The 13,330-nt window shown below is 32.8% G+C and overlaps 1 long non-coding RNA gene across 1 annotated transcript; it reads left to right on the forward strand.

Moving 5' to 3' along the window:
* The first annotated feature begins 9,912 nt into the window (after positions 1-9,912).
* On the forward strand, positions 9,913-12,953 carry LOC146948887 (uncharacterized). Its single transcript, XR_015025363.1, has 4 exons — positions 9,913-10,250; positions 10,370-10,479; positions 10,621-10,734; positions 12,593-12,953. It is a non-coding gene; the product is annotated as an uncharacterized LOC146948887 (long non-coding RNA).
* Positions 12,954-13,330: the final 377 nt, after the last annotated feature.

The following is a 13,330-nucleotide window of genomic DNA, read 5'->3' on the forward strand; positions in this document are numbered from 1 at the left end:
TTCCTGCAAAAAGCTGTACCACGTGTTTACCTAGGAAATATTTCCTCAGTAACCACCTCAATTTCCTCGCTAAGCATCATCTTAAGTGGTCAAACGGTAAATATGCTTACCTAGGAAATATTTCCTCGGTAACCACCTCCATTTCCTCGCTAAGCATGGTCAAACGGTCAAATATGCTTACCTAGGAAACTTTCCTCGGTATGCAATTTATGTAGCAAGGAAGCTGGATTCCTAGGTATAATTCCTAGCTAAATCGATGATTTCTTGTAGTGATCTACATTGCTAACACGTGAGAATCAGGGACGTAGATTTTGGTAGAGTCGTAATTGGCAGAAAAATGTAACTGTGATTTGTTGATTTGGGATGATATGCTTGGTCCTGGTACAAGGCCAATGGTTGCAGTGCCATCAAACGTATTGACTGTTGAGTCAAAGGAAGGAGGTTCAAGACGTGATGTGGAGTCTAAAGAAAAGAAGGGTAATTATGTTGATCTTATGCAAGGAATTTGTGACATGAAGAAAAATAAGTGGAAGCAAAAGTTGTTGGTTGAGAAAAAGAAAGTGGAATGGCTAAAGTGGATTATGGTTGCTAGTTGGGTGTTTTTTCCGATGTTTTATGCAAGAAAGTGATGTAGTAGTGTTAGCAGTGGTGGAGCCAGGAATTCTATAGAGCTTAGGCAAAAAATTTGTCGTAAATTCACATGTGAAATAATATATATAAATAGTCATAAATCGGAATAAAAGAGGTTCGTAATTTTTTCAACAAAAGTACAATTTGAAATTAAAGGGATTAAATATAACCTACCAATAGCGTGCTAAATAAAATTAGGATGTAAATGCCCTCCCCGAGACTTCTTTGTGGTGAATGTTCGAATAACATCAACATCATCAAGTGACTTAAATATCTCCCGCTCGGTATAACATATCATCAAGTCATTGAACCACACATTGTTGATCTTGTTGCGCAATTTAGTCTTGATAATTAGATTCGTAATTCGTTCGATATGTGGTACGTAGTTTGCAATCTACAAAGTATTCGGTACGTGATGGGGTATGCAGAATCGGTACACTTGGATTCGTAATATTAATATTGTATTGATATACTAATAACTATACTATTAACAAAGTTTGGTATACTTAAAAAATAAAATCAGATAAAACTTTTTTTATAACAAAAAGATTAAATAAAAAAGAAATATTATAAAGGGTCACAAGAGAAGGCGGTCTAATTTAATTTAATTTATATTTTACATTATAAGGTGACGTGGGTGGGGGAGAGAAATTTGCTCTATTAAGTACCAACACATTAACCAATTTATTATTATTTTTTCATTTAAAAAATAAAAGCATCTAACGGTAGATAATTGTTTTCTCTTTTCATCTTTCCCCAAAACTACTTCACCTTGGTTTTAAAAACGACCTTCACCTTCCCCTGTTTCACCCAAAACCGCTTCACTCCATTTTTTCACCGGTTCCAACTTCATAAAAGCTATTCATCCATATTCATCGCTGGTTCGTCGGAAAAGAATAGCATAACAGCTATTCATCCATATTCATCGCCGCTTTCACAAATTCGGTATGGAAAAGAACGACAAACGGTACGCGGCAAACGGTACGCACGAATTTCACTAGCAGCAAGGAATTACTGACTATGGTTGGGTCTAATGTGAAGAAAGTATCAATTGAGCCCGACGAGTGCCCGGGGTCGCCAGGTGGTGAAACCGCCCATGAGTGTTAGTGTGTATATGTTTAGGGTTTAAGTTGGTTGTTATGTAATGACAGTTTGTAATATGACTATATTAGTGTGTTTATGTTTAGGGTTTATGCAAGTGATGTAGTGTTTAAGTGTCTATTTATGTTTTTAGTGTTGTATTTCTATTTAAATGAAACAAAATCTGATTGTAACAAAGTTTATGTAACCCATCATCTAAATGAAAAGTGATTTTTGATGTTGTAAGAATTTAACAATTTTCTATAATAACTTGTAGAACATTCAAATAACATTGAAATAGAAACATTATGGTTTAAGTCATACAATGTCAATAGAACTTAGTCTAAGCCAATAGCCAAATCAAAACATATAAATTAGTTCAAGGCTAAGTCTGTTGGAACAAAATGTGTTTAACATTTGCCACCTTAATTTTTGATGATAATAAGGTATTAAAAGTTCAATTGGATATGCTAATATTTGTTCAAGTGTGCAGGACCATAGACTAAAAATTTTATAAGTCTTAAAACAAGGTATTAGTTCTGAAAGGACAAATGAGAGAAAAGGAATTTGCAAAGGAAGCTTTTGTTGCAAGTCTGCGTCTAAAGACCATTAGAGTCTGAAGTCACCCAGAGTCTGAAGTTTGTCAGAGTCTGAAGTCAAGAACCTCGAGTTAGTTAAAATTGGTTATTTGAAGACACAAGTTTGCAGAAGGAATAGAAGTCTGGAGCAACGACTATTTCAGAGGAATTAGAAGGCATTGGATGCTTATCCACTGAACAGTGCAGAAAAAGGACAATTGTACAACCACTACTCCACTACATGTCTGCACATGGTACTGCTACAACTATGTCTACGCTGGTTAATTCTTCAAACAAAGAATGGATTTCAAATTGTTCCCTCCTAGGACATTAACCCAATCAAGCAACATATCATTGGTGATAATCAAGCTTCAACAACTTTTTTGATGAGCTGGCACTTCTACAATGCATATTTCATACCTCTATATAAAGGAATGAGACTTGAAGATTCGTAGAGACTCAACAATAATTTACTTGTGTAAAAACTCTGTTGACATTGTTGCACATCAGTTCACTTAGAATTTCTTATAAACTTTCATATCTTTGAAATTCTAAAGTCTTAAGAGTCTGTATCTGATTTGTATTGTGAACACCACTGATTGTATAACAAGTGTTCAAACCAAACATCTTTTTGTGTAATTTTGTTTGTTTAGTAGTCTCTTGCTTTTGTGCTTGAGCGTAGGAGATCTCTTGCTTCTGTGCTTGAGTATTTGAAGTCTCTTGCTTGTGTGCTTGAGCATTTGTAATCAGATTCTGATTTTAATGAACTCTCCTTGGAAGTGCAAGGGGGGACAAGACTACTTCCGGATTGTGGAAGGAACCTGTATAATTACTTGTGTCTTTCTATTCTCTCTCTCTCTCTCTCTCTCTCTCTCTCTCTATCTTTACTTTATCCGCTGCATTATACTCTAAACATTGCTTCAGGATCTGACTCTGAACTCTGGAATTAGTTTAAAAAGAAGAAAAAGCTAACACAATTCAACCCCCCTTCTTGTGTTTTTCTCACCTTCAAAGCCAATTAGGCATACCTAATAAATACAACTTGGTCCAAGCCACATATTACATCAAAACAGATAACACAAAAATACCATCACAAAATGAATTAAAGGCTAGGCCAATTAAGCATATTTGATTGTGTCATTTTTATTTAAGGCCTAGACAGGATCCATGTCTAGCCTCACCAACAACTCTTGTAGCAGGTTGATTTTTAGATTTGTCAACATCCTTGTCATCACCTTTTAGATCATTTGGATCATCATCTACTTTTCCAAACCCTTTGAAGTTAGCATTGGTTTTCAAACATTCCTACCACTTCTCCTCACCTTAGAAAAATCAATCTTTTTAGATGTTGGGTTTGCTGGATTTGGTGGAGGTTGCTTCAAGACAAGTTTTATAATTGTTTTCATAATGGTATATAGATTGACAAAAGTTTGAGAATATGGCCCATTATTGATTGTTATATTGACGGTTGCAGATGGTTTAATGACAATGTGTGCGTTTGGTGCAGTCTTGACATTTGTATGGACTATTGCAAAAGGCTTCACAACAACTTTTGAGTTTGGAGTAGAATTGATTTTGGTGTTTATGGTTGCAGATGGTTCACACACAATTGTTGAGTTTCTAGCAGTCTCAACATTTGTGTGAACCTATGCATATGGTTTGACAGTTGTGGACATATTTGGTAAAGGTCTGACAGTTGCGGATGCATTTGTAGCTGGTTTCCTGTAGGTTTTCATAAAAGCATAAGGTGGTTTTGTAACTGGATGGTACTGTGCAGAATGCTTGAATTTATCTCCACACATTGAAGTTTTCACTATCTTCCTTCTCTTACTCACATTTCCCTCCATTTCTATGGTTGTTAATACAGCTGGACAATGGGATGACTTTGATTGCTTGTGCCTCCTCTCCTTGAACTTTTCCAGTGCCATCAGTTTGACTGGCTTGTGCCTCCTCTCTTCTCCTTGATGGTTTTCTTTGTCAAAATGAAAGATACAAAGTGAAAGATACATTAACTCAAGTATTGTCATTAATTCAAGTAAAAATCAAATAAAAAATATATATTAACCCAATTACCTTCCTCTTTTGTGGTTCAGGGTTAAGTGTTCCAATGCCCTCATTTTTACTTTCCTGTGTGGATCCTTGAACTGCACTTATGCCCCCAGTTTGACTTGCTTGTGTATGACTTGAACTAGTACCTCTTCTTGACCCTCATTTTGAGCAGTTTGTGTTTGATCTTGAACTATTCCCGTTTGAGCTGTTTGTGTTCGACTTTCTTGTTGAATATTGCTTACTTCTTTTTTTATGGTTTCCTCTGTCAAAGTGAAAATCAATAAATTGAGAAATGTATCATCAAATAACTAAGAAAAAATATAACAAATACACAACATCCAAATACCTTTCTCTTTTGTGCTTCAGGGTTAACTGTTTCACTCTTGCAACCTCTGGCATTGTGACCAAACTTATCACATCTTGTGCACTTGTACTTGGTGGCAACTCTGGTAAACTTTCCCTGAGATTTAACAGGCTCATCAAGCTCTTTCCTTCTTAGTTTCTTAGGTCTTCAAGGCCCTTTTTTGAACATAGGTGGAAGCATCTCCTAACACTCCACTCCAGGCCACATGTCTTGACCATTTATAGCATTTACATTAAAGTTACAACATGTTTCATATATTTTCCTAGATTACCAATCAGATACAAAGTCCTCTGGGTTTTGGTCGGTCCCTAATAAATAGTTGTTATTAATTACATAAAGTGGTATTTTTTTAAGGAAGAAATTCATTGCATTTTATTAGCTAAAATATGCCAAATACATGAGGGTGCATCATTTATAATATGGGAGCTAGGATTTAATGGGGCTGCCTGAGCTAACTCATGAGCGACCCCATTAACTTGCCTCTTATTGAACTCATGGTAGATTAAAAAAATGTAATAATAATAAAAATAATAAAGATCTTGTTAATGATAAACATGTTGTTACGAGTCACGTGTATGAATTATATAATTATATTATTTAATGACTCAATGATCATTTAACTAGTGTTTTTCATAGTCATATTTCTGAAGGCTATAATAATTAATAATCTACAACAATGAAAAATATTGTATTTTTTGGTACAGTAAAAAAAATATTATTTTATAATATGACATTAAGAGAAACAAAAAACAAATATAAATTTTTTATGCAAAAGAAATAATCTTGAAAATGTGAAATTTTCTGAAGTTGTATGCTTGTAATAAATATTAATCATGTGTATAATCTATAAGTGGAAAATATTTTGTAACTTTCTCAAAGTTATGTTATTTTGTATCAATCAGAAATAATCCAGTGTTTTTATCTTTTTTACTTTCTCAGTGAAAATCTTGTTTTGTTAAGTATCGACAATAATTGTCTCATCCATATATATTTTTTTACATTATTGACAAGTAAAATGTATTTATTAATATTTTTTATTAGAAATATTTCTAGAATAAATAGATGGTTATTAAAGGTGAGAACATCTACAACTACTCACATTCAATCTTATCTTCAAATAGTTTTAATTTGTGTTCTGATTAGTGTTCTTATTATCCAATTCTTCATAAGGTTCACAACCCGTTTCCTTCCAGTCATACTTAAACCATAAAATCTGAAAATCAAATTAGAACACTAAAATTAAAATTTATCTTCTTCAAACATCGATTTCGATTCTTATACAACCAAACCACCTTATTTTTATGAATATTATTTTTATACTAAATATTTAAACAATTGTCATTTTTTTATTAGATTAACTAAAAAAGAAAAACTTATAGGAAGGTAGTTCTTTTGCATCTTAAAATAGAAAAAAAAAATCATAGGAATGTAGTTCTATTGCATCAAACAGACTCCAAGTGACATAAAAACAAATTAACATAGTAAAACTTACTTTTAATAAATGTAAATTAAATATATTGTTCGCTTATTATGGAATAAAAAAAGATTTTGACATTAAAAAATTTAGAGATTTTTTTTAGAGATCTTATGAAAAAACATAATTAATTTTGTATTTGTTTATCTCAATAACAATCACTTCATTGAAAAAGTAATTGTTTGGATACAACTATATAAAATAGATTTTTTGTCACAAAATTATCTTCCTCACTTGATACTTATTTTCTCCCCCTCTAAAAATTATATTTTTTTTTGAAAAGTTACTCTCATCTCTTCATTTGAAGAAGCATTTTTTTTTATTGTTTATTTGAATTAGTTACTCTAGCGGAAGAAAAAACGCAGCCGATTTCCCTCTCTCTAACCTTAAAACGCAGCACCTCTCCTCAACCGCCTTCCACCGCTGCTCTCCCTCACCTCCCTCAAATCCAATCATCACAATCAAGATGTAGACATCCGGCTTCGGTGGTGCACTTTCCTCTCACGGCCGCACCATCGCCAAACCACAATCGGGGCCGTTTCACACGTCGAGGGTTTGTTATGAGCAACTAAACCTTTTGATTAGGGTTCCTTGATGAACCCCTTCTTATTTGTTGGAATTTATTAATAAAGTTTTTTTTCCAGTTTATTTCTTTTGTTGCGTTGAGATTTAAATTAAACCGTTGTCTGTTCTTAATGCTTTTCGCAATTGGTTAACTACGAGAGTAACTTTGTAAATTGATTTGTTCCGTAAAAGTAGGCACTGATGACTTAATACTTTTTTAGGTTAAGTTTGTGTTGTCTCAATATGCTTTTCCTTTGTTAGTGTAGTACACGCCTCTAGTTGGTCCTACACAAGTTAACCTAGGAACTTAGAACGAGTAATATCGTCGTGGCACATTAAACCAATGATCACGAAATAAGTTGTTTAATTTCTCAAAAGGTTAATTCCATTCAAGGACGAAGGGGGGATTCTAGGAAACCCTAGTCGCCGTTAATCATCTGATCTCAAAACTTAATATCAGATTGGGCAGTGCAATTAAACCTAACAATTCTAATCATCTTTTACTATTTTTCCGTTAAAATAAGTTTTTCTAATTATTGAGTTGAACGACAATACATGTGGAGAACGATACAACATCCTAGTTACAATTTGGCGCACTTGCCAAGTTCGTCCATCAGGTATCAAATGATTAGGATGATGCAAAATCGTGTTTTACTAATCATTAACTTTCATAGTTAGAAAATAGATAAAATTCCTTCTTATCACCTTCCTTGTCTTCTTCAAAACCATGCACATTGCAAGCCTATTTTTCAAGTTTGAGATTACCTCTTAACATGTTGTCTCATCTCCCTAATGTAGCATATATTTTAGGAGTAAGTCTTACTTGGGCACAAACACAAATAAAAAATGTCTAAACACACTCATATATAAGTGGAGAAAAATAAATAAGAAAAAAAGAATTTAGTCACATCATTCAACTATTTTTTCTTTTAATTCTTTTTCATTTATATGTGTACCTAAACATTTTTTTTATTTGTGTCCGTGATCATACAAGTATTTCTCATATTTCATCATTTGTGTACCCCATACTCAAACCTCTATCTATAGTATCTTACAAAATGGTATGATTTCTCAATAAAAAGAAACAAACAATAATCCTTATTTATTAATTTTGTTAAGTCTGCAGCAACTTAACCTAATTTTTTCCCGCTCATTTGCTGTATTAGGTTAGCTCTAATTTAACATAACAAATTCCATCTAAAAAAATGCATCGCACCAATTTCATTCCTATCCGCTTGCCTTTTTTATTTTTGCTATCCTCTTGCCTTTTTTTTGACAATAATTTGTACACAATACTAGAAAAATTCATCGCACTAATTTCATGCCTTTTTTTTTTTTTACAATATTTTGTACACTTTTTTTTTAACCAATTTCATGTCTTTCCTGTGGCCTTTTTTTTTTGACAATCTTACTTACTAAAGCTTAACCCCTGAAGCTAACCCTAACCCTAATATTTTCCCCCCATTTTTCCTTCCACTTTTCTGAGCCATTGAATCTTGCACATTTAGGTGCCATTCAATTTTAGCCATTGATCATATTTCATATTTATCTCTTCTATTTTCCAAAACAACTATTTCATATTTATCTCTTCTATTTTCCGAAACAACTATTTCATATTTATCTCTTCTATTTTCCGAAACAACTATTTCATATTTATCTATAGCCCTATTTTTCCGAAAGAACTATTTCATATTTATCTTTTTTGTTTTCCGAAACAACTATTTCATATTTATCTCTACTTCAGCTTATCCCCCCAAGCTATCCCTAACCCTAATATTTTCCCCCCATTTTTCCCTCCACTTTTCTGAGCCATTGGATCTGGCACATTTAGGCGCCATTCAATTTTAGCCATTGATCATCTTACTTAATGTCAGCCGAATTTTGTTATCAATGTTGCTATAATTTTGGCCAGCCTAATTTTGTTATGAAGTTTGCTATAATTTTGGCTAGCCGAATTTTGTTATGAAGTTTGCTATAAATTTGGCCGTATTGTGAAAATTGTTGGACACTAAGGTGGCTTTATAACTGTCTACCAGGTTAATATGCATCGTGACTCAAACCAAAATTATTGTTTCCTCTATTTACGATACATCTTATCTCTTCAAAACAAGGTTTTTCAATTTTGGGTTTTCCATTTTCTGCAGAAACCATCTTCAATCTTAATTCCTGTCAATCTTACTTACTAAATCTTATCCCCTAAAGCTATCATTAACCCTAATTTTTCCCTCCACTTTGCAAGCATTAACTCCCTCTATATTTTAATCCTAATCACCATTCCACTATGTATTTTAATTTCCCCTCCCACAATCCATCAGCGTGACTTTTGTGTTCTCCATGCATATTCAAAATTTCTCTCTTTTCCATGACCATATTTGCACTCTTTCCCATGACCATATTTTCTCTCTTTTCAAATGCTGCATTAATTAACATTGTATAACCGATGAAACTTTTAGGATTTGTGCATGCACTGCTCCATAGTTAATTATGTTTGGTAATATCTTTCTCTCTCTATTCATTTTATTTCCTTGTCTCTCTATTTTCTCCTTTTCTTCTCTCTTTCACCTTCTCTTTTCCCTTAACCTTGAAAGTTGAAACAAGTTTGCATTACTGGAAAACAACAAAACACGCTTCTAGCGCCTCCAATTCATCATCATCCGAAGAAGAAGAGGCTGAGAACGTTAACGATCAGATCGAAGAAGAGGACGAAGAAGAACTCGAAGCCATTGCTCGCTCCGCTGGCTCCGACGATGAGGATGTGCCAGATGAACCCGCCGCCAATGATGACGGCGTTGACGAAGAGGATGAAAATCAGGTAAAAGTTAAGTCAGAATCAGCATTATTTAATTTATTTTATTTTACGTATATTCATTTTTATTTTTACAATGTTAATGTAGGATGAAAGTGTTAATCCTGAGATTAGTAAGCGTGAGAAAGCTAGGTTAAATGAATTGGAACCATTGAAGAAACGGAAGGTTCAGGATATATTGGATGCGCAAAATGCATCTATTGATGCTAATATGGTGCGTGTATTATTATTATTATTATTATTATTATTATTATTATTATTATTATTCACTTTACTGTAATGAGTTTTCTTCTTAATTTTGTTGTTAATTTGATTTTGAGACAATTTATTGTTAACTTTATTGTAGAACACTAAAGGAAAAGGACGATTGAATTTTCTGTTGCAGCTAAGAGTTGTTTGCTCATGTTGCTAAAAGTGGTGAATTTTAGCTCATTTTGCTAAAACTGAGTTGTTTGCTCATATTAGTGGTCAATCTTCATCTCAGAAGAAGGCTAAGGGAAAGTACTTTCTGAAGATTAATATATACTGTGTAGCAATTGCATAAAGTCTCCTCCGCCATTTCTTTCATCTTATTTGTTTTCTCTTTTAGATTTATGAATTTTGGTTTTTTCCCTTAATTTACGGATGGTACTGCTGCTAGGATTGAGTTCAAACGAGTGATGGAGAACGTAATGATGCTTTGATGAGAAGGTGACACTTTGACAGGTTTATTTCTCCTTCAGCTATTTCAGAATTTCCTCTTTCCTTTTTGTTGTTTTGATTTCGTTTTTTATAGCTTTTGTCTAATTATGTGGTGTCTTTTTTGTTGGGCATTTTATTTTCAGAATTTGAGGCAGAGAAAGTGAACGTGCAAAATGAGTGAGCGTACAATTACAAAACTATTTTGGGTTGAATTTCTCAGTTAGAGTTCTTCGTTGCAAAGACTATCTTTATGGTAATTGGTTTTAAGTTTTGAATTGAAAAACTGTTCATTTTGTTTGCTTCTTTAATCCATCTTTTTGATTGTTCCATCTATCTTGGTTTTTATTCTTTCCTTTCTGAAATGAAGTTTCTAAAAAATCCATATTGTTGGCAGAAAACTTGTTGTGATAGTTTACGCGCTGGTGATTAACTGCTTTGGCTCAATGTTGCGGTATCTCACGGTGACAATTTTTGCAGTGATGATTACCTATAGCAGCTTGCAGTGATGGTATGTTTCACAATGGTACACTTCTTGCATTTTTTTTAGGTTTCAGTTTAGTTTTTTATTGTCGCTGAGTTGATTTACTTCTCAAATTTCACTTTTTTTTTATTTTATTGTTTCTTACTTTTACTTAATTTGATTTGTGATAGCTTCTTGCATGTAGATTAAATCATTTGCTCATTTTTAAAACACATTTTTTTTTCTTTCTATTCTTCAATCTTTAGCTTATTCACATATGTTTTCAATTTCTGTAATTTTATGGTGTGATATTGATATACTCTATTGTAAGCATGATAATTTCCTTACCGTGGCATTTACAATGGGATGGCATATGAGTTTTTATGCATTTTGTATTCAGTTCTTTATTCTTTATAAGTTGACATTATAAAGACGACTCTTACACATCTAACTAGAGATAAATGTGATCTCTATTGTGATCATGACTTTATAGTACTGTTGTTAGTTTTGATGATTTATATAGGTTGTGATAGTGTTTGTAGCCATCATTAGTTTCAATTTTGGGTATATTTTGTTGTAGTTTTTGTGGCTGGACTATTTTCTCTGTTGTATAATTTTTTTGCATATTTAGCTGGTATTAGTGATCGTAATATCTCCAGAGCGAATTAATACAACTCACATGATTTGTTTGTCTCTTAATTGGCTGTCTTATTTGCAAATATGGTAAATTTGTTGTTAGACCAATTTGAGAAAACTAATTCACTAAAGTAGCAGCTGCTACAACATACCCTGTTGTATTTGTAGTTCTTCCTATTAATGTGTATGTGCCTAAATGATTTTGTTTGTATTTGTGTCTGTGTAAGACTATTTGTGTTCACCAAGACTAGATACCTGATTTGTTTTTTTATAGATACCAGATGACTATTTTAATTATGAGATGCATGTTACATGTTACTTATTTTTATAATTTATTCTCATATTTATCCATTGTAGCAAGGATTCTTTTATTAGTTGATTTCATGTGTGTTGTACTTCTAGATTCTAGATATATCCATCATAGCAAGAATTCCGTTATTAGTAACGTTCATGTGTGCTGTACTTCTAGATATTTGAGTTTTTATGTGTAAGTGATTATTTTTTTATGGTAGATGCAAATTTAACCTGAAGTTGCTATTGTCAACTATTTTATTTCTTTTTGGCTTAATTGCAGTTTTGGCCCCCTATGTTTTAAGAAGTTGCGATTTTAGCCTCCTAACTAAATAAACTACAAAACCGTCCCCTAAGTATTGACTTTTTTGCAGTTTTGGCCCCCCATGCCAATTTTGACCAAGTCAAAGTTGACGTGGACGCCACCTATGTATTTATTTATTTTTTAATTATTTTTTAATTATTAAAAAATAAAAATATATATAATTTTTTTATTTTTTAATTAAAAAATAATTAAAAAATAAATAAAATAAATAAATAAATACACACGTGGCGTCCATGTGTGCATTGACTTTGTCAAAATTGGCCTGGGGCCAAAACTGCAAAAAAGTCAATACTTATGGGGCGGTTTTGTAGTTTATTTAGTTAGGGGGTCAAAATCGCAACTTCTTGAAACATAGAGGGGCAAAACTACAATCAAGCCTTTCTTTTTTTGACAAAACAAGTACAATTTGGTTGTTTAAGTTTAAATTAGCCATTTTAAAACTGTAATGTAACTTCAAGTATTTCATAACCAAATGGTTTACTCTTGATGATGTTACGTCTGATTATCTGGTATTTGAGCAATCTAAGTTTAAGTTAGAATTTTTTTTAGCAAACCAGCTAATATTCTTTACTATCATGTCTAATGTGTTTTTATTTTTCTTTTTCCTTGGACTTTCATTTATGCTGGATTTTTTTTACGACATCATCCACAAAGAGTGTAAAGATATTGGTCTTCTAAACGATTCATGACATTATTGGTTGTTGAAATTGGAATTTGAGGATGAATATAAGTCTATCAAATTTGGAGGAGACTGGACACTCTTTTGCAATGGAAGACAACTCTATGAGGGAAAGGGCATAAGGTTTGGAAGAAGTGCTCTGGGATACAATGAAATGCTCTACTGCACGTTTATGAAATAATAATGTGTTTGTTTGTTTTTTTTTTTTTTACAAAAGTAAACGATATTCATTCATTCAAATTGATAGAGTACATCGATACAATACAAATCCAAATTCGCTAAAAACAAAAAGGATGAATCTGTGAACAAACTCACATCATCCATGTTAATAGCATAAAACGGCAAATTATCTATGCCTACAAATATGACTATCATCCATGTTAATAGCATAAAACGGCAAATTATCTATGCCTACAAATATGACTAATATGACTATATTCAAGTCTCCGATATACTCATGTCTCCGGATCTGCAACGTTGACGACGCCAAAGTCATTGTCATTGATCGGATCTGCACTTGCTCAAAGCTAATCTTTCAACTTGAATCAAATAAACACCGCACTAAGACGGGAAATCAAAAAAACACCGCACTAAGATGGGAAATAAAAAACACACCGCACAAAGGCGGGAAATCAAAACAAACAGAGTCGGTCAGAGACGACGAAATCACACAAACAAACGAAAGAAAACAGAAAATATGTGAAATCACTTAT

Source organism: Medicago sativa, chromosome 2 (assembly GCF_051527215.1).
Source record: "Medicago sativa cultivar Bolivia chromosome 2, Bolivia_mono, whole genome shotgun sequence".
Taxonomy (NCBI): Eukaryota; Viridiplantae; Streptophyta; class Magnoliopsida; order Fabales; family Fabaceae; genus Medicago; species Medicago sativa.